We start from the raw sequence: 21,580 nt of genomic DNA on the forward strand, positions 1-21,580 counted from the left end.
TTCCCCGGTAATTTGACGGCGTGGGTATTTAGGTATATTGAAGTTAGGCAATTATCCCTACCCCACGCTGTCGGAGAATTGGCGATCACGGTCCCAAAGTGACCCGTCGACTCCGGAGTTGTCCAGGGTGACGACCTATAAATTCCGGGTGTTCGGTGGGAGACGACACTACTGCTCCACCTCGTGGTCGTCTATCACCACCGAACCCCGGCCCACAACAGTACTTCCAGCAGAAAGTTAATTTGAGGTCTGAAATGCAGGTGCTAGATGAAATGCATTCCACACTTTCCCATCAGAGAGTCTGAAGGTAGCAGGACCTCTCTGTTCACTGATATTGAGGAGTTGGGTAAACTTGTTTTGTCCTTTTTTTTGCATACCTTGTTGAGGCTCATATGAGAGCTGACACACAATGCACAGCAAGGGGGGCATGAGACAAGAGGGGGGGGAGTGGGAAGGACAAAACAGTGGGGAACAGATATTAGGAGATCTGTGGAAGGGAGAGGGTTGGCATGGGCAACACGGGGTATATAAGATGGACATTACAGGGACTTTCAGGAAGGAAAGCAGGGAATTTGAAGGAGGTGAGTTTGGGGTGGATTAACGTCGGTCGAAAAGATCGAGGATTTGGATGGGGGATGATAAGAGGTGGTGGTGAACAGCTGTTTGGAAGACCTGGAGGGAAGAATGGGATTGAAGAGAGTGTGGGAGTTTGTTCCAAAGGTGGGGAAAAAGAGGAATGAAAGAGTGAAGGTGAGCAGTGATTCGTGATTTTGGTGGTTTTACCAGAAGGGAGTTACTGGCGGACCTTGAGCGCCCTGCGGAAATATGGGGGGACATATCGCAGACAGAGCTGGGGGGCGGGGGGTTGGCGAGACTATTTGCTTTACAATTCACTCTTCGACTTCTCACTGTTATATTTATCGGTACTTTCGAATATTTTGAACGGTAGGATTCGATTCGGATTGTTTTCATTTGTATACAGGGTGTCCACAAATTACCGTTCCCAATTCAAACCGTCATATAAAAAAGAATATAATGGGATACCATGATGCGGTTTGATGCTTGTGAATGAATGAACATTTCTCAAAGTTTTATTGTCAAGATTTATCAGATCATCGTATCACATTCATCACATCATCATCATCATGACTTGGTCTCTATAAACCGGGTAACACTGCTCATTATTGTGGGGACGCTATTTGCAGTGAGTGTGACGTCACGCGTCACAGTGACAACTGGAAACGAAAAAAGTAAAAAAAACTTTGACCAATTTTCTTTGTTTGTGAAATATGTATGTATGTATGTATGTATGTATGTATGTATGTATGTATGTATGTATGTATGTATGTCTTACTTGGAACGTCCTTATCATTCCTGATTCGTCAACATATCGAATCGTGTTTTTACCATGGTTGGTTAACCCTTTGCGTGCTGCATTGTTTACAGCCGCATGGTTCCCTGTTGTTTATTTAATTTTTTTCATCGGGCTGTGAATTTCAAGTGGTATTTGCAAAGAAATACAACTTGGGTGTCAAGTTAGACAAATAACTAAAATATAAACGAAAAAAATTGTTTGAATTTTTTTTTTAATCTCATCACAAATCTGCGACCACAGCATGCAAAGGGTTAAAAAAAAAACTCCCACTTTCGATTCCTCCCAACCCGTTTTTTTGTCGCCTTCAACTTTCCATGTATGAGGACATGTCCGGGAAAAACCGGACGGATGGGGGCCCAAAATAACAGCCACAGTGTCACATTCCCTGTCCCCAATTCAACCATGCAGTATCAATGTCCATGCCAGAGACTTCTCTTCTTCTTGCTTTTGGCTTGTATGGTTATTACAATTCACAAACCTTTCCAGAAATAATTATGCTGTACTGACCAAACCAGCGCACCGACACCATGTATGACAGCACCGGCGCTGTGTACGACTGCTCCAGCAACCGGGTACCACCGCACCGACACCATGTATGACAGCACCGGCACTGTGTACGACTGTTCCAGCACCGGGTATCACCGCACCGATGCCATGTATGACAGCACCGGCGCTGTGTACGACTGCTCCAGCACCGGGTATCACCGCACCGATGTCAATGTGACAGCACCGGCACAAGGTACCATCACACCGGTTTCATGTACGACCGCAGCGGCACCGTATACGACCACAGCAGCACCATGTATGACCGTACCGGTGCCATGTACAATTACAATGTTGCCGGGTATGATCGCAGGCATCTTTTTGGTGATGCCATGTAATGAACCTTTGACAGGATAGCCCAGGTGTACTCACCTCTGAATTGTCGAGTCTGTATTTGATTTCCAATGAAAGCCATTGCGAATACAAGCTAATATCCTGACACTTGGTTGCATCTTGGAGTACACCACCAATCACGAGATGTTTAGCAGGCTCTCTTTACTGCTTGTACTCACTTGTGACCACTAAAGATTCCACATTTCCTTTCAAAAATCATTTGATGCCAACTGGCAGACCCACAGGAGGCAGGAAGTTCGAATTTGGCCTACAGGGTACCATCACACATTGGCTGCTCTTTTCACACCTGAGAATGAAATGTTTCCATTGATTGTTGGGATTTTTTTTTTAACTTCAACTTAAGGAGGTGTTCAGTCTTGAATCAGATGCACGAGGAGCAATTTAAGAGAGTTACATTTTTGTGGCCGATGTTTCCTCGTTTCACACATTGTTATTCCAAGCCTTTTGATGAAGCCATTCGGTTCTGCCATTTCATAGTGATGGCCTTCGACCCTTTCCATTGTAAAGATGAAAACATGTTTGTTCGCCAATCAAAGAGACAACAATACGCGGAGGGAATGAAGAATCCAGAATGGATGAAATCGACATGGATGTTAAAAATACTCACCTTGAATTACAATAAGAATAAAATGAAGATCACAATTCCATTGGTTAAAAAAAGAAATCAATTCTGAGCAAACTGTGTTCTTGTCAGGTCAGGCCAGATCAGATCTGTGACTTGCTACAGGTATCGTGTAAACTTGTACCAACCTGTTCCATGGTCGGGTTGTCGGGGACAACACCATCTCCACCACCAGGTTTCCTGGTGAGGAGGGTGTTTGGATATGGACACCAAGAATGATTCAAAACCAAACCTGTCAAAAGGCGGAGGAGCTCCTTGTGAGCCAACAGCCATCCATATCTAGTGCCCGACTGTGTCTGCAGACATCCTCCTGCAGTGGGGTTACTTCTTATTAGGAGATTGGTGGCAGGATTTGCACTCCGGCCACCGTAAAACCCTTCATTCCGCAAAACATTCTCGAAGCATAAAAAAAATCTGAAAACGGACACCGTGGAAGTACCTCCTGTGCAGCTTCCCTTCGCAGGGCAGCTCACAAGATGACAGGATTGGGGCAAAGTCTTTGGGAGCCACAATTTTTGATGATAGGAGGGAAACCACGGGGTAACATTCCTGGGTCAGATTGTGGGAGAGTGTGTCGGAGTGGTGCTGAGGTGTCGTCCACCAGACGGCAGTCTCCTTGGGTTAACCTGAGGCGGACCCTTCGGGTGGGTGCCTGGAATGTCCTATCCCGAAGAGAGGATGATCACCTGTCTCTGTTATCATCTGAGCTCAAGCGTTTAGACATCAGTATTGCAGCATTCTCTGAGATTCGGAGCCCAGATTGCAGCGAGATCATGGCGGGTGGTTACACCAACTATTGGTCTGGTCGCTCTGATGGTTAGCATGCCCAAGGAGTTGCTGTAGCTGTGTCCAATAAGCTGACTCCAATGATAATTGAGGTAACACCGGTCAACGAGCGTATTATGAGGCTGAGGATTCGTCACTCCTTCGATGTCATTTCCCTGGTCTCTGTATCTGCTCCGACCGAGGTGAGTCATCTCACCGTGAAGGACGCATTCTATGCCACACTCGAGTCTGTGGTTGATCAGTGCCCCAGGCGAGATAAACTTCTCGTCTTGGGGGATTTCAATGCATTGACTGGAACTGATAGGGATGGTTATGAGATGTGTGTTGGTCCCCATGGGTCTGGAACTGTGAACCAGTATAGCACTAAGTTCCGTGACTTTGCAAGAAGTCGTGGACTTAGGGTGGTCAGTTCATGGTTTCAGCGCCCACAAGCTCATCACTGGACTTGATATTCCAACGCTGGCGGTGTGGCAAAGGAGATTGAGCATGTGTTTGTTGATGATCGCTGGAGGATGATCCAGAACTGCAGGGTCTACCGGAGTGCTCATTTCCTCAATACTGACCACTGGCTTGTTGTAGCAACTCTTTAGTTGCACCTTAAATCCAGGAAAATGGCACCAGCCCAGCCGAGGCTGGATGTTGGCAAGCTCAAAGATCAGAGGGTAGCTGAGGAGTTTGCGAACAGGCTGAGTGGAGATTTGGGGGGTCTGGGTGCTTTGGGAGATCCTGAAGAGTTGTGGAGCGCCTTCAAGACCACCTTCCTTGATGTTGCCGGTGGATGTCTTGGAACACACTGTCGGGCAAAGAAAAATTTTGTCTCTCAAGGGACACTGGATACCATTGACCAGAGTCACAGGGCCAGGCTGAATGGCAGAGCTGAGCTGTTCAAGGAGCTGAGGCATAAAACTGTACGTGCGCTAAGGGTGGACAAGGGGGCCTATGTGCGAGGAATCTGTGAGGGGATAATGCATCACCTGTGGTCAAGTGATTCTCGTCCTGCTTGCAGGGGAATTCGGGCATTGCATTCATCCAAGCCTGTCCATCGGTGCACTGCAGTTAGAGTGGAGGGTGGTGGGCTCTTGACAGAGGAGTCTGAAGTGAAGGCCCGCTGGGCCGGTTACTTTGAGCGGTTGTAACAGGCTGATTCACCATTTGTCGAGTTGGACGTCAGGGGTGTTCCAATCCCTGTTGCTGACCTTCCAATCAACTGTGGTCCACCTTTGTTTGTGGAAACACAGGCTACGGTGAACCATTTGAAATGGGGTAAAGCTCCAGGGATCTGTGGCATCCATGCTGAACTTCTCAAGGCTGGTGGAAATGTTGCACTTGTGTCATTGCATGCAGTTCTGTGCTCTGCCTGGAACACAGGCATCATCCCAACTGGCTGGAAGAGGGGCCTTGTTGTTCCTCTCTGGAAAGGGAAGGGTGATCGCCAAGACTGCAACAACTACCGAGGGGTGACGCTGCTCTCAGTGCCGGGCAAGGTCTTTGGTCGGATAATTCTTGATAGGGTTCACCACCATCTGCTTGAGCACCAGCGTCCAGAGCAGTCAGGCTTTACACCAAAGAGGTCAACGAATGACCGTATCCTTGCTCTTCGGGTCCTCACCGAACGCAGACGAGAGTTTCGTCAGGGGCTGCTTGCAGCCTATGTTGATCTCTGTAAATCGTTTGATTCAGTGAATCGGGATGTCCTCTGGAGGATTCTTGGTCTTCGTGGGGTGCCACCAAATCTGATCGATCTGATGTCTGAACTATATTCTGGTACTGAGAGTGCTGTGAGATGTGGTGATACCATCTCTGGCTTATTTCCAATTGTTACTGGAGTTAGGCAGGGGTGTGTACTGGCCCCCACACTTTTCAGCACTTCTATGGACTGGATTCTGGGGTGGATGTCAGAGAGATCAAGCTGTGGTGCATTATTGGGAATGTCAAGATCTCTGACCTTGATTTCGCAGATGATGCAGTCATCTTTGTAAAGACTTTAGATATCCTTTTAGGGGCCCTCGAGGTGACAAATGAGGAGTCGGAGCCACTGGGATTACGGGGTTTCCTGGGTGAAAAATAAGATCCAGGCTTTCAATGACATCTTGGATGCTGCTGTCCTGTCTGTGTCTGTTTGTGTTGAGGATGTTGAGGTCATGGAGAGATTCACTTACCTTGGCAGTGATGTCCATGTCTCAGCTGGCTGTGAGCCAGAGGTCAACAGACGTCTGGGTCGGGCCTGGGGAGTCGTGGAATCACTGGATCATGGGGTGTGGCGCTGCCGGTACCTGTGCGAGAGGATGAAAGTCCGAGTCTTCAGGTCCTTGGTACTTCCAGTCTTGTTCTATGGGTGTGAGACTTGGACTCTGACCAGGGATCTGAGATGGAGACTTAATTCCTTTGGTACCAGGTCTCTTCAGAGAATCCTTGGCTATCGCTGGTCGGACTTTTTGTCCAACGAGCAGTTGCTGAGAGAGACTCGGATGAGATTTGTTACCTGCAGAGTCCGTGAGCGTCAGCTGCGACTGTATGAACATGTGTCTCATTTTCCTGATGTTGATCCTGCTCACCAGATTCTCTCAGCAAGGGAGTCTCGTGAGTGGAGGAGGCCAATGGGCCGACCACGTACGTGCCTCATGGTTTGCAGCAAGTTGATCTCAAGGAGATGGGGATGAGCCAAGCATCTGCTCGGGGATGGCCAGACGGAGACCACTGGAGTACCGGCGGAAAGTGGACGCAGCGACGCGCTGCTCTGGTGCATGCTCCCATACCTGTCCTGGGTTATCCTGCTTAGCGTTCCCATCTCACCTGGTGGCTCAGGATTGCAGAAATCCAGATTCGAATCCCTGACACTACACATGTTTGTCCTTTGTCTGCTAATGTCCTTGTGATTCACGAAAAGTACACTGGCCTTTCTCCTGCACGAGATTTATGTCAGAGCTCCATTTTGAGCGTCTGGAAGCTCTTGTCGTTTAACAGTAGTGGGGGTTGACCTTTATATGGCTGTTTCGGTGCAGGAACAAAAATGATTATGGGAAAGTGTGTATAAAAATCTGTCGTGTATTCACTAGCCCTGGTTGATGACAGACCAACCATCTCCTTCACCCTCCACCCACCCCCCTCACCTCACACCCCTCCCACAATTCCATCCTCCCTTTTCCCAGCTCTTTTAGTTTGTTATTCTGTGCTGCTCTCATCCTTTCTGGGAAGTGAAGTAACCTAGCCCAGGTTAAGGCCCGGTCACACCTTGACGTTTTAGCCAACGTATGCCGATTTTTGAATTTTTTTTCTAAAACGCTGGCACACGTTGAATACGTTATGGGTAAGTTTTGATAACATTGAGAGCACGCTGGCATACGTCGTAGTACGTTGCCATACGTCGTTGTACGTTGGCTTTAAACGTTGTACTTTTCGGTTGTCCTCAAATTTTTTCATGCTTGAAATTTCACGACGTATGCCGGCGTATGACTCACACGTTCCGCTACGCTGGCCACAAGTTGTATGCACAGTCTGCGATCGTTGACAGACGTCAACACATGCTACTTGTAAGTTAATCATAAGTTGAGACACGCCGAGGTAATGTTTAGTGTACCCGAAACTTATTTCTAACCTATGATTAACGTGTTGTTGGCACATTATGCGATCGTTGCCACACGTCGACAGACGTTACTTTTAAGTTACTCATAGGCTGAAAGACGTCGGTATAATGGATCGTCCTTGCGTCAGCGTCCACGGCCACGGCCAGGACACTTATTTGCAGCATTCTTCAAACTTTTCTTCGGCATGACGAGGATGTTCACACTTCGATGTCTAGCTTGGCTATGATTCCAATTGTCCATCGGCAACGTCTATTTAAAATAGTCGAGTTTGAGCGTTCTAACACGTTCAGAAGAAACGCTTCAAATTTCCAAACCCCAGCGTCAAAAAAATAAAATAAAAAAACAAAGGCGAGTGACAGCAATTTAAATCGTTCATTGTAAACAATGAAAATAGCTGAGTGGTACCGTTTAAAAGTCGTTGAGTGTAAAAAAAATCCAATTGTTGAGCGCAAGCGTCGACTTTCAATAGTGGAGATGCAGCCATTTAAATCGTTGAGTGGCAGCCTATGAACCTACCCGTGGACACGCGGACGCAAGGACGATCCATCATAACCCACACCCTCCCCCTCACACTCACCTACTACTGCCAACATGAACAAACTACTACTAATACTAATACTAATACTGGTACTGATACTGTTACTGCTGACATGGACATCGACTCAAAAAGGACTCGAAAACACTGTTGGGTTCCCCTTTTATGAGCAGCATTTTTATATACCAATTCCCAAAACCGCTGGGAACACGTCTTTATATGGCAGTTGTAACCTAGAAACACATTCTTTTTTTTTTGTCGACCGGAAGACGTCATTGGAATACGTCTACATACGTCGATGTGTGTTGGGACTACGTAAAGAATTGGTTCAAAGCACGTCAAACATAAGGTAGAAATAAGTTTCGCGTAAAAAAGACATTACCGCGACGTGTTTCGACTTATGAGTAGCTTATAAGTAGCGTTTGTGGACGTGTGTAAGCGTCCACATATCGTGTGTAAAACTTATCCCCATCGCATGCGAACGTGTCATACGCCGAGTACGTCGTAAAATTTTGAACATGTTCAAAATTTCTTGACGTACTCTACTTACTACGACGTATGATAGCGTATTTAGCGTTCTACTCGCGTATACCAAACTTACTCATACCGTATTTGACGTGCCCCCAACGTTTTAGACACATTTTTTGTTACGTCGGCATACGCTGGCAAGATCGCCAAGGTGTGACCGCGATGTTGTCACTTCCATTTCTACGGCAGTTATGATTCGAATCGTTGTGCGTCAGCCTTTTAATAGGCTACGTCACGACATCGTCGGCGATGTGTACAACGTGCTATGCCTGAGTTAGACTATTGTTGGGCATCGGTGGTGTAGGCCGACAACAGGTTCAGCATTCGTTGGTATAAGTTATCTATAACACAACGAAACGTTCTGTGTAGTTACCAATGCGTTATACATACGACCAACTCGTTATGAATACGTCCGAATCTTAAAAAAAAACATCAAAAGTTCAACGTCAGCCAGCGTTTTACATACATTTTAATACGTTGCCATCGCTGGCTAAAACGTCAAGGTGTGACCGGGCCTTTAAGTGTAATCATTCAAACTACCTACACAGTTACAGTATCATCACAGTTTGCTGGTTCCACTATGTTGGGGGTGGGGGGGGGGCTTTTGGTCACTTGTCTCTTTGAAGCAATGACTGTGGTCTGTCAACCAGCACAAGGGACAATCCACAATCTCAGTACAAGTCTAAGGCCATAAATACTTCAACCAAGTCGAGCACAGGCCATGGGATGAAGACTGGCCATAATGCAATCCCAGCATAGTTTATGGGCCACGGTTGGTTTAATCCACAATTCTAGCACAGGCCAAAGGCCATAAATAGTCCAACCAAGTCGAGCACAGGCCAATGGGTTGAAAAGTGACTGTTCCACAATCCCAACATAGTTTTGGGCCAATCCACAATCCCAGAACAGGTCAGGGGTCGTAAACAGTCCAACCAAGTCGAGCACAGGCCACGGGTTGAAAAGAGACTATTCCACAATCCCAACATGCTTTATGGGCCACAATTAGGCCAATCCACAATCCCAGTACAGGTCAGGGATCAAAAACAGGTTGGTCTACAATGTTCTTATCACTAATGAGCCAATACACAATGGCTGTTTATTACAAAATGAAATGGAAGAAAAAGGTCATTTGACAATAGAGTCTGGAGAGGGAGCTTCACAAATAAGGTACTTCTTATGTAAATTTATGCCTTTTACAATAGATGGGCACAAATGTCATCGAAATAGTAAATAGTAATGAATGGCGCAAAAAAAAAGGGAACGGTGCACTGGTGAGACAATCCAGCTAATTAACAATGCAAAACTAGAGTGTAACAGTGAAAGGTCACACTTCATTAACATGTCATTAACAGCATTGTAGAAAGATTGCAACACGATTTTGGAATTGCTGTATTTACATGGAATAATAAAACGAAATGATGATGTATTACCACTTGTAATGACATTTAATAACAAGACCAACAGTGTGCCAAAACGATTATTTTACATAGCTCGTTAATCGTTCTGTATTGTAGATACAAACAAGCACGGGTGTGCTGAACCTTGATTCGTGGGCAGTGTTTCATTTTGGGGGGAAATCCTCTTGGTTGACCCGTTTGAGCACTTTCCTCCCATCTGAGCACTTTCCTCATGATACTGGAACCTGAGGTTCATATCTCATCGACCCCAGTGACTTGTCCATTGACAACTAATATTTATGTCACTCATAAGGTCCTTGTTGTTCAGGTAAAGGTACATTGGTATCTCCTGATGTCCTTTTTTGGGGGGTAAAATAAACTCGTTCAAAAGCTTTGGACACTAGAAGTATCTCCCAACATAATGTGGTGGTGCATAAGATGTTGGGGATGAATGAGGAATGGTGAACTGAACTGAAGGTAGTATTCAGTGGTGCTGGTGTTGTTTTGTGGTAGAGGTGGTTAAAACTGCAAGATGTAACCCTTGGTATGTTTAACCTAATACAGCCTTGTATCCTCTAACCTCATGGCCTCTAACATCCTGTCCTCTAACCTCGTATCCTCTAACATCCTGTCCTCAGATCTCGTATCCTCTAACATCCTGTCCTCTGACCTCACATCATCTAACCTCATATCCTCAAACATCCTATCCCCTAACATCGTGTCTTATAACCTTGTATCCTCTAACCTCATATCCTCTAACATTCTGTCCTCTGACCTCGTATCCTCTAGCATCGTGTCTTATAACCTTGTATCCTCTAATCTCGTATCATCTAACACCCTGTCCAATGACCTCGTATCCACTAACCTCGTGTCCTCTAACCTCGTGTCTTATAACTTTGCATCCTGTAACTTCATATCCTCTAACCTCATGTCCTCTAACCTCGTGTCCTCTAACCTCTTATCCTGTACCATCCATTCCTCTAACCTCATGTCCTCCAAACTCATATCCTCTAACGTCCTGTCCTCTGACCTCATATCCTCTAACATCGTATCCTCAAACTTATATCCTATAACCCTGTATCTTTTGTGACGTTTCTTCACTTCATAGCTGCATTCCAAACGTATCATGAATGCAAGACAGCATAAATTGTATTATTCTGTGGATCGGAGAACATCTTCATCATATGTGGGGAGGTGGAGATGGAAGTGAAGTGCAGACTGGAAGGAGGGGAAGGGGGAATGTAAATTTTTAAACATATCAAAAGAAACAAAAAGAAAAGGAGCTTTGTTCTTCGAGGAAAGGCAGTCCAAAATGAGGTGCATGTTTTGCTTCGCCGTTGTTTGTATATTTTAAAGATGGAAAACTTGTGCTCAGATGGGAATACCAAACAACCCAAAATATCATATCATTTGGCAAAATTAAGTGTTTTTTTTAATTAAAAATATATTTATAAGTTAAGGTCATAAGGTGGACTGAAGGTGGTATTTAGTGCTGCAGGTTGTTTTGTTTTTTTTGGTGGCACGGGTGTTGTTTTGTGGTGAAGGTGGTTAAAACTGCCCGATACAACCATTGGTATCTTATATCCTCATATTTTATCACAACATCATGTCCTCTATCGGTATGTGCTGTAAGAAACCAAATGTAGTGAACCCACGATCACGTGTTCTGTGACCATTATTGTTTTTGCAGAAGGGTTGTGGCCACATGATCGAGATTTGACTGTTTGGTGGTGAATAAGGTGTCCAGCGTTCCCGATGATTTCTCTGAGTAGACTCTATTACCGAAAACATGGAGCTTGATGAGCTTGGAGACCAATTTTGGGATAAGTGACCGCAGGAGGGACGTGAATTTGCTTGATTTAACGACCGACTGACGAGCCACGTAATGGCAATATAAACACCATCACCACACCCACCCCTGCAGAGGTCACCTTGGGCCTGTTTAGTCTTCCCATCTGAGCACTTAGCTCATGATGCCAAGGTTCTATCTTCAGATCTCACTGTGTTGATTCGTCCGTTGTCTCCATAGTGCTTGTAATGCATGTGATAGTGCACCGATGTCTCCTGTCCTTGTACTACTTGTGATATACTGTATAACTTTATGTATATGTACAAACTCCTCCACGAACCTTAGATACCATAGAAAAAGACCTTTTATGGTTCACATTATGAACTTGATAAAGCATGGCCTGTATAGCCACACGGATACCCTGAGGCCTATTATCGACACAAATGAGTTGTTTTGTTCTTTTAACTCTTGGGTGTAAAATCTGCTGAGTTCACACATTCCTCACTTATGATTGTTGTTATGTAAGTAATTTGCTGAAAATGTCCGTCAAATCAGACTACAAAAATTATTCACCATCAGAATCTCATGTGAATTTCATCACCACACCCAGAGCCAGCCCTGCAGGAGTCATCTCACCATTTTGAGAGGACATTGTTCCAATAAAATGAAGGAAACATAAAGACCTTGGTCCCTAATCAAAAGCTGTACAGTAAGCGGAAGAAGAACAAACTGGAATAAGTTAAAGGTAAGAGCCATTACATTCATGCGCTTCCTGTTTCTGTGGGGATTGCAAAACTGATTGTACCTTGCAGTTATTGGACTCCTGGACATGCACCGGATGTCTGTCTGGAGGAATGGTCTGGATGACTTTTTCAAGAAGTTCTTGTTTTTCAGTCCGAGGTGTACTTTCCGCAGACGAGTCGCACCACGTGCAAGATGGTGGTAACTATAACATGTTGGCTAGCTTATGGTGAATAGACAGAGGCTGTGACTGTGTGCAGCTTTTGTATCCTCAAGCTGAACACTGAGTGAACAAGATGGACGTTTAGCCTGACTGTGTTTTACATGCTGAAAAGATGACTTAGTCCCTGACTTTGAAAAAAAGAGTACGTCATTGTGTGCCAATATGTTACTTAAACTCCTAAACTCTGACTTCCTGCGGCTTGAGAACACACACACACACACACACACACACACACACACACACACACACACACACGTCTGTGTATGCGATACCTGAGGTTCGATATTCCCTCTTGCTGCCCAGTAGACCTCTGATGAAGAAAAAGAAAAAAAAAGCCTGCGGAGTAAATCTCTGGTCTCACCTCAAGAAAAGCAACCCAACTGAAGACTCGAGAGGTGTTTGAATGTTTTTAACTGGACAGTTGGACTTCATGCATATCTCGGTCAGCTCAGCAAACAAGACCGCAAATGGACGTATACGTCTCACCAACCACGATCAACAAAGAGAGAGCATTATGAACAAATCAGAATTTGAATGCACGGTACAAAAAGTACCTCCAGGAGGAGAACGGACAACCTGAACTGTGTCCAGAACCCACATTTGCTTGTGCTTGAATCCTTATGTGGAGGTACTGACAATCACATTAGCAGGCTCAGTTTTTGGAGGTTTTGAAATAACTAACACAGATCAAGTATTGGGGCCTTTCATCTGTGACAGAAGCATTTCGCTGTGGTCGGCAGAAGTCTGCTTTGCTCATGAAGTGGTTTGCAGGAATTGGTGCATTGGGAAGAAGAAGAAGCGTTCCTCAAGGTCAGTAAGCTGATTGCCCCCACACCATACCTCAGAATCACATCATTGAGCAATCCCACCAGAGTGTTGGTGCTGGATTCTAATCACACACCGAGCGATTCATAAAAGGGAGATGCGCTCGGTGTGCTGCCAGCAAAATGCAAACTCAACAAGAAAAAGAGCAATCAGAGATTGCAGACCCTCACCATGACTGCTTTTGTGTGGTGTATGTTGTGTGGCGTTTGTGTACTGGTGTGTTACATAATAAGACACATAATTAGAACTGCCACTTTATAACTGCTGGCAGTGATGACTGGGTACGTCATAACTGCTTTGATGATACCCCTCTTTGATCGGACACCTGACCCTGACCCTGACCCAGGACGTTTTAAAATTATTATTCATTATTCAATTCAATTTAGAATGGGATTAAAATATATTAAATTCAAATCAAATGGAAGACCAAATAGGTAAAGTCCTGCATTGGAGTAATCAGAAGGAGCCAAAACAAGCAAAAAGTAAAGACGAAGTCATCAGGAGGAACCTGGACAGGATTCGCATTTCAGCTGATACTCCTCTACCCTCAAACCCATCCAGGCACAGCAAAGTGAGCCATATTAAAAAAAAAAACCCCATATCAAAAAATTTTATGATTCTGGCTGTCAGACCATGTTTCCGATCAAGTTGAAATTAAAAAAAATATATTCCCCATCACTACGACATCATAAAGGTGAAGTTTCACAACTATTGATTAAGCGTTTCCAAAGGAAACATTATTTAATATTTTTCTTCAACCCAATATGGCTGCCACACCATGTGACCTATAAATAATTCCTTAACGCACTTGGACACCCATGGCTTGTGGAACACTTGTGTGAAGTTTCCCCTCGATTTGTCCAGCCGTGTGGAGAGGAAGATTTTTTTTATAGGTTTTAAGGTAAATCCAATATGGCTGCCAAAACACGTGACCAATTATATCATACTGTATGTGTGAACCTTCTTCCTCATGGACAGGTGGCCATACTTGTAAAGTGCGGTTTCAGAGATACAGAGGTCCAAAGTTTTCCGTTTTTCCAATATGGCTGCCACACCACGTGACCTATGACGTCATAATTATCATGAAAACATTCATCATGAGTAGTCGCACCAATGGTCAAAATTTTGTCTCAATCCGACAAGCGGTTGCGGAGAAAAACATGAACAAACAGACCAAAAATGCAATACTCTCTCTCTCTCTCTCCTTCGGCGAGGGTAACGAGCGATGGCCTCAAAATGGTGGCTCCAAGTTTTAGTCAAGCACAGTTGAGCGGCACGTGTCACCTTCTGGAGGAATTCTTTGTCATTTCCCTCGCAATTGCTTGCTCAGGTTGCTCATCAAGTAGCGAAATAGCCATTTCTGCCGGTTCTGCCTGTTGGTCATATCACGTCAATGTATGAAATTCGAAGTGATAAGCGTAGAACCGTTTGGCTCGGTGCAGCAATGTGGCCTCATCATTTTACTTGTTTATTTCCATCTTCAAGCAACTCTTCAACTGGGATTCCAATTTGCACCTGAGGAAGTGTAAGCGGCCCAAGCTGTTTGCGGCGTGTGTCGGAACATGGTTGAAGGAAAAAAATTATCTTCGTCTGATGGACTGGCTCGTGCCAACGTCAAATTGATTTGCTCATTAATCTTGCCCTGGAAAAACGCTCATTGATGAGAAACTCCTGCTCTTTCAAGTTTGATGCACAGAGCATTTTGTCTTGAAGGGTGGCTTTAATATTGTTGTCATTCGCCCGTCTGTGGACAGTCTGTGTACAATCGACTGGAAAGGAATCTTTCGATGGTTGGCACTGATTTTCATCCAGATGACCAACGTTCTTGAAGATCGCCGTTCCTTAGCCACGTGTTGTGAGCTCGGGAGGTGCAGCAGTCTACACAGTGTGTTCCAACCTTGGATTTGATATCGATGTCTTTGCTTGGCAGAAGTATTGTGCTGTTTCATTGTTAACATCTTGTCTCATAACAGAAGGCAATGGCTGTACATGTTTGTCTTCTTGCTCGGTCAACCCATTGAGAGTGGAACCTTGTAATTAACATTGGATGTAATATGTGAACCATTTTCCGAGGGCTTCTGAATTGTTCTTTTTATACAGGTATGGAATAGCAGAATAGCAGGGAGCAAAGGGTCCACAGACACAAAATGTGGCAATGGGATGACAGCAGGACAATAAGATATTGAATGCATCGTAGCACAAAAGAGAAGATTGAGCGTCAAAGGTGGAACATGGTCTGAGTAGACATCATAAAGCACACACATGAGTGGGAATGGGAGAAACCATGAGGTGGCAGTGAACAGCACACTTGGAATCTCGGAGAAAAGAGTTGGAGACAAAATACTCGGGAAGATCGTTCGAGAGGCAAAAGGATGAAAAGGTTTTCATTTTGTATTTTAAATGACTGGGATGTCAAGGGAATGGTCAAAGCAGGTAATACAGTGAGAGAGAAGGAAAAAGAGAGGGGGAAAGCCATAGGGAAAAGGGGGGGGGGGTTGGGTAATACAGTAAGATTGCAATACAGAACAATGGGGTGAGTCAGGACAGCAATCAGGAAAGTATTGTGCAAGGGATGAAGGGGATTTTATGATCGTAATTCCATGAGCTGTTCAAACCGAGGTTCTTCCATGAGCCTCATCTTGGTAATAAAAATATTGTGATCCTTAAAGCTTTGAGCCCAGATCAAAGGTGCCAGCGAGGATATTTGAGCAGAGAATAGAAAGCAGAAAGCGAGGATGCCGGAAATGCAAATGAAGACCAGTCGAGGAGCGGGCAGAGTGGATGGACAGCTGGGACAATGTATTGCTGGTTGGAGCAGTGGATGTGGAATTTGTGGTGAGAAACTGGTACGAGAGACATTCCCATTCCCAAACTTCACTTGAACTCTGTCATTCACCGAGTCTGTGGTTCAAGGTTGCCGTGTCCACAATGAGTGGCTGGTTACACACTCTGGCCTGACCACTCTCTCGGTAGTGTGGTTGTGGTAGTACACAGAGCCTGACTGGAGTCCCGGGACCTCTTCCTGGACTCCTGGAGCAGGTGAAATCCATTCCACGAAACTCAGCACCATATCCAGACATTTTTCCTCTGTATTAAGAGCATTGGCCTGTTTGTTTAGCCCTATCCGGATTGCCTTCTGATTCCTCTTGGTTTTTGGGCAATCAAAATTTTGGTGCTTTATTGCTGTGTACTCAATTTTCCACAACTCACTGCGAATGTCAGACTAACTTTTTGTTATACATGGTGTTGCACACGTACATTATACGCAAATGTCTAAACACCGTGAGTTTAATGCATGCAATTGATGTTGTATTAATTTACTTTCAGATTAGGGTTTAAGATTGTGAAGACACGGGTCATTGGACTCGCAAAGGTCAGCTTTTGTGGACTCTTGTTGTTTGCAACCTGGCTCAGAGAGGATTCAAACCATAGTTGCCAGTTTGGCTTTTTACCGCTCAAATTTGACAATTTTTGGCCTTTTTTTTGCTGCTGTTTGGCCGATAAGGAAATAAAGGTGTCGGCCGAATCATTTTTTGGCTTTTTTTTTTTTTTCAATAAAACTTGACCTTTTTCAATGTCCTGCCAAGTTAAAGCCAAATTGCTTTTTGGCCATTTCTGGCCGGTTTGCGACTGCAGCTGATTTCTTGGTGGCCATAGCCAATCAGAGACATGAGTCCCAAGCCCCCATTTCCCACCTGTATGTGTAATGTCCATGGGCGCTGGTGCTATCCCAGCAAGCTTACTCATGCTTGATGAGCCATGTGTCACAATCGTGGTCTGCAATTCCAAATTTGGACTTGGTCGGCAAAATAAGCACATGGCCGGGTATTTGAATGATAAGAACATGGCCCCATAAATTTGAGAACTTTTCGAATTTTGGCCTTTTTCAAAGCGATTTGGCTGATTTTAATCATCAATTTGGCCGACAGCCTGAAAAACACCTGGCAACCTTGTTTCAAACGTAAATCCATACCAACGAAGCTCTGCGTGCAAATGCTACAGTGGCCTGCAAAAGTGTTCACCCCCAACCAATAATGCCACATTTGGATAAATTACGAATTATGTCGAAACAATTTTTCCAAATTAACATTTTTATTCATAACTGAAGAGATCAAACTAAACACTGTTATAGATATGAGGTTACATGTCAGGAATACCTGCAAAAAACGTGTACAAATCAAAATTCACTGGTTGCAAAATTATTCAGCCCCTTAGATCAGCAGTACCTGGTGTTAGCACCTTTAACAGCAATGATTGCTATGAGAATTTTTGGGTAGGGGTAGGTCTCTACCAGCTTTGCACAGCGAAATCTTTGCCCATTCTTCACGTGAAAATTGCTCGAGTTCTGCCAAGTTTGATGGGGATCATCGATGGGCTGAAATCTTCAAGTCTCGCCAAAAATGTTCAATTGGGTTCAAGTCAGGACATTGACTGGACCACTCAAGAACATTTATTTCCTTCTTATTCAGCCACTCCAGTGTACCTTCAGCTTTGTGCTTCAGATCATTGTTCTGCTGAAATGTGAATCTCCTACCCGGTTCTCGAATCATGGCCGACTCGAGCAGGGTTTCATCAAGGATTCACCTGTACTTTGCATCGTCCATTGGCCCTTCTATCCTGACAAGCTTTCCAGTCCCTGATGAAAAACAATCCCATGAAATGATGCTGCCACCACCATTCTCGACAGTAGGGATGGTGTTGCCTGGGTGATGTGCAGTGCTAGGCTTGCACCATACATAACGCTTTGAATTTAGACCAAAATGTTCTATTTTGGTCTCGTCTGACCACAAAACTCTTCTTCTCCACATGCCTGCAGTATCATTAAGATGCTTTTTCGCAAACTCCATTTGTGTGTAACAAGGAAGAATTGATTCGATTTTGGAGAAGATCTGAATCTGGATTCCGATCCGATAATTTTTTAGGTGATTCTTCATCATTGAATGATAGGGCTAAAACGATATACAGTATAGCACGATATCTCAAAAAATGATGGACGGACTCAGACGAAATTTGGTGGATGAGTTGATTAGGTGATGAGAACAAGCCGATTAAATTTTAGTTCAGGTCTGAATCCAGATCAGGCTTATCGGTGGGATACAAAACGTAAACTAATCAGCTTGGCAGAGGTATGCACTCTCCCGAATGCCCTTCCAGTTTGCTCCTGAAGTGATTTAGGGTTAATTAGGCAAGAGACTTGAATACTTATGCAACTGAGAATCATCTGATTTTCTCTGTTGATCAAACTTATTCACATTTTATCTGCATTTGTTAGCTTTATCACTTTGGAATTGTTTATGAGGACTCCATATCTTAAGTTTGATTGGATAAAAAAAAAAAATGACCGTTTTTACAGCCATTTTTCCCTGCTGTGCAGGGGTTAGGCTTTTTCTTGAGGCAATGTTTTATGGCCGGATGCCCTTCCTGACGCCAACCCTGGTCGCCTCTTACGACACACAGGGATATGGTATACCTATTCTAACCGGGGCATACACCGGGACCAGTACACTGGTACTCACTTTGCCGACCTCAGATGGATGACAGGCTGAGTCAACCCCCTGGTGTTAATTCAGCAGCCAGCGGGGCTTGAACTCAGGATCCTGGGATCCCAAGCCGCCACCCTAACCACTAAGCCAACACCAGGCTTCTAAGTTTGATCGGATAGCATCATGAAATAAGCTCAGGTAACATAAAAAGGTTAAAACTTTGGAGGGGGGGTGAATACTTTTGCAAGCTACGGTGTCTTCATCATTCCACAAACGAATTTCAGAGCTAAGGTATGGGGTACAAGGCACCAGACGATGCAGTAGGCCACGCACTGCCCGGATGGACACCATCGGCAATTGAGAATGTGTGCACAGCAGTGACGAGGAGCCCTCGTAGATCTGTACATCGACTCTCTTCCTCACTTCTCATGAACATGGAATGTCTAAGCTCTAAGGATACTTATTGAACACCTTGGGTTGTATCTACGCAACGTTCATTTTGTCCTGTAGACACTTTTGGCAGGTGCAGGGAAGCGGAAGTAAGATTTTCGCATTTTTCAACCTTATTCGAGATAATTAGCTTATAGATGGTCGAGCGACCCCAAATAGGTGATGCAAAATTTGCACTCGGTGGTTTTGCTAATTAGCTTTAAAAAAAAATCCCTCAAAACCCCTTTGTGGTCAAAAGCCTCGCATGTGGTGTGCTGTTTACAAAAGTGTGCTCATAGATTGGGCCATCCCAGTTTCTAAAATGAAAGGGGTCGCACATGCTCCATCATTGCCGAATATGTCTACTTGCTCAACACGTTCCTGCTTCTTGTGTTGCAGCTCTTCCTTTGAAGAACATCTGGATTCAGCAGGATGGAGCCAAAAATCCCACACAGCCATCATGTTGATGAATATTCTGTGGCTGCACTTTATTGGTCACAAATTCTCTCAGTTTGGCGACATTTCATGGCCCTCAAGGTTTCCTGATCTAACTATCCCAGATTACCTTGTATGGGGCTATGTGAGAGAAAAGTGGACGAAAATAGGCCTCGCACATTACACATTCAGCAGAAGTACCCGAAATATACTCCAAGCAATGTACTGTATGAAACAGCCATCAATGATTTTCAAAAATGCGTATGTTCTCGCATTTCTACTTCTGACGGAGACCATTTGAGGGACACCTTCAAAACCTCAACTCAAGATCCAAAGACGTGAGACCACATGTGGTGGAACTTGAATGATTTGTAAGCCCTTGAATCCGATTTGTGCAACAATCCGTTGCTTTGAGAAAAAGAGGACGTGTGTGTGTGCGTGTGTGTTATTCAAAACATAAACCTAGCATGGGATTTATATCTTTGTCGAAGCTGTGTGAACCCCTGTTCTTTTGACTCACAGAAGCGTTGATCACTTTAGCTGTTTGAAAGCACCGACAGATTATTTTGGCATTCTGTAGGTTGCCAAGGAAGCATAACCCCTCAGCATTCCCTTCAGACAATAGCTCATGAGCCCTGATCCAGTGGATCTCACAGGAGCAGTGGGAATCTGTCCCGGCCTCACGGCGTAGATCATGAACCATCCACACCACAATGGAGGAAGATTTTAACTCTTTCACTCTTGGACAACTAAACAGCAATCAAGGCAGGAGGGTGGAAGAGGGGGAACTGAGGACGATTGTAATGGATCTGGTGAAGGCTTCTGTGGACGTGCAACAACGGAATGTATTTTTTGTGAACGACAGCCATTCACAGAAACACGGGTGCAGCCGTACGTGAAAAGGAAAGACGTCGGCCTTTGATGCGCACATGCCATCCGGTGGACTCACCAATGGCGAAAATCACTGAGGCTCAAACGTCGTCCTGCAATAGCCACACATGCGTTTCATGCAGGCCGAGAAGCTCTCCAGCCGGATACTGTAGCACGGCCAGTCTTTGTCGAGTGACAATCGCAAAGTTACGGAGTAATAATATTCATCGCACGGATGACTTGGACACAGCAATAGACACGGTGATGTATTTCCCGTGCATGGCACGGCGCCCGTGAGCTGCATTTTAATGTTCCTGGGACATTGTTTAACTTTTCAACCATGCACGTGGCTAAAAGCATTGACTGTAATACCCATGATTATCGACGGGTTTGGTGTGGGTGGAAAATCCGTCAAACAAATGGCCATTTTTCCCCCTGGTTAGGCCGTAATGAGATAACGAATTAAACGTAACGACTCATTGATTATATTAATGGTTGTTCACCTCGTCTCTGCTGCTGCACCAATGTGACACACTGCATTACCACATTTGTGCTGCGCTGGTAGAATACCACACATTACCATCTAATCATGGTGTTCACAAACCGTGCAAGGTGCACACTCACCTGTACAGACAGAATTCATATGTGGATAATTTCTCTCAATAATTAAATGTTTGGCAAACTGTTTAAGGCCATCCTTGTATCCATCACAGGGATAGGGTTGGTTGGGGGATAGGGGATGGTGGTTACAATCAATGTATTGAGATTACACGAACATCTCCCTTATGCAAGCACAGGATCGAAGAGCCACTTCTGTTGTGTTCTTTGTTCGTGGTGGAACTGCCGCAGTTTATACTCCCCTCTCATCATGATTGTGAGACAGCATGAAGGTTTCGGGTCACGTTTCAGGATGATTTTTATCTGTTCCCAATTGTCTTCGCATCGGATAACAAAGCGACGTGAATTCTAATGGAGTCGGGAAGATGTTGCACAAAAGCGTAGGTTTAGGGTTAATGAGTAAAAGGTTGAGAAGTTCGGATGCACTTCATTGGATGGTGCGT

The 21,580-nt window shown here is 44.7% G+C and overlaps 1 protein-coding gene and 1 long non-coding RNA gene across 3 annotated transcripts in view; both read left to right on the forward strand.

Moving 5' to 3' along the window:
- LOC147010411 (cell adhesion molecule 2-like) overlaps positions 1–21,580 on the forward strand; it is a 97,057-nt gene that overhangs the window by 69,419 nt on the left and 6,058 nt on the right. The window lies entirely within an intron of this gene.
- Positions 1,704–21,578, forward strand: LOC147010412 (uncharacterized). Of its 2 annotated transcripts, none has more exons than XR_015052233.1 (2): positions 1,704–2,114; positions 19,614–21,578. It is a non-coding gene; the product is annotated as an uncharacterized LOC147010412 (long non-coding RNA). The 2 variants fall into 2 exon arrangements; XR_015052234.1 differs by lacking the exon at positions 19,614–21,578 and adding an exon at positions 6,239–9,867.

The sequence above is a fragment of the Eptatretus burgeri genome, chromosome 16 (assembly GCF_056783735.1).
Source record: "Eptatretus burgeri isolate ZD-2024b chromosome 16, Ebu_testis_v1, whole genome shotgun sequence".
Lineage (NCBI taxonomy): Eukaryota > Metazoa > Chordata > Myxini > Myxiniformes > Myxinidae > Eptatretus > Eptatretus burgeri.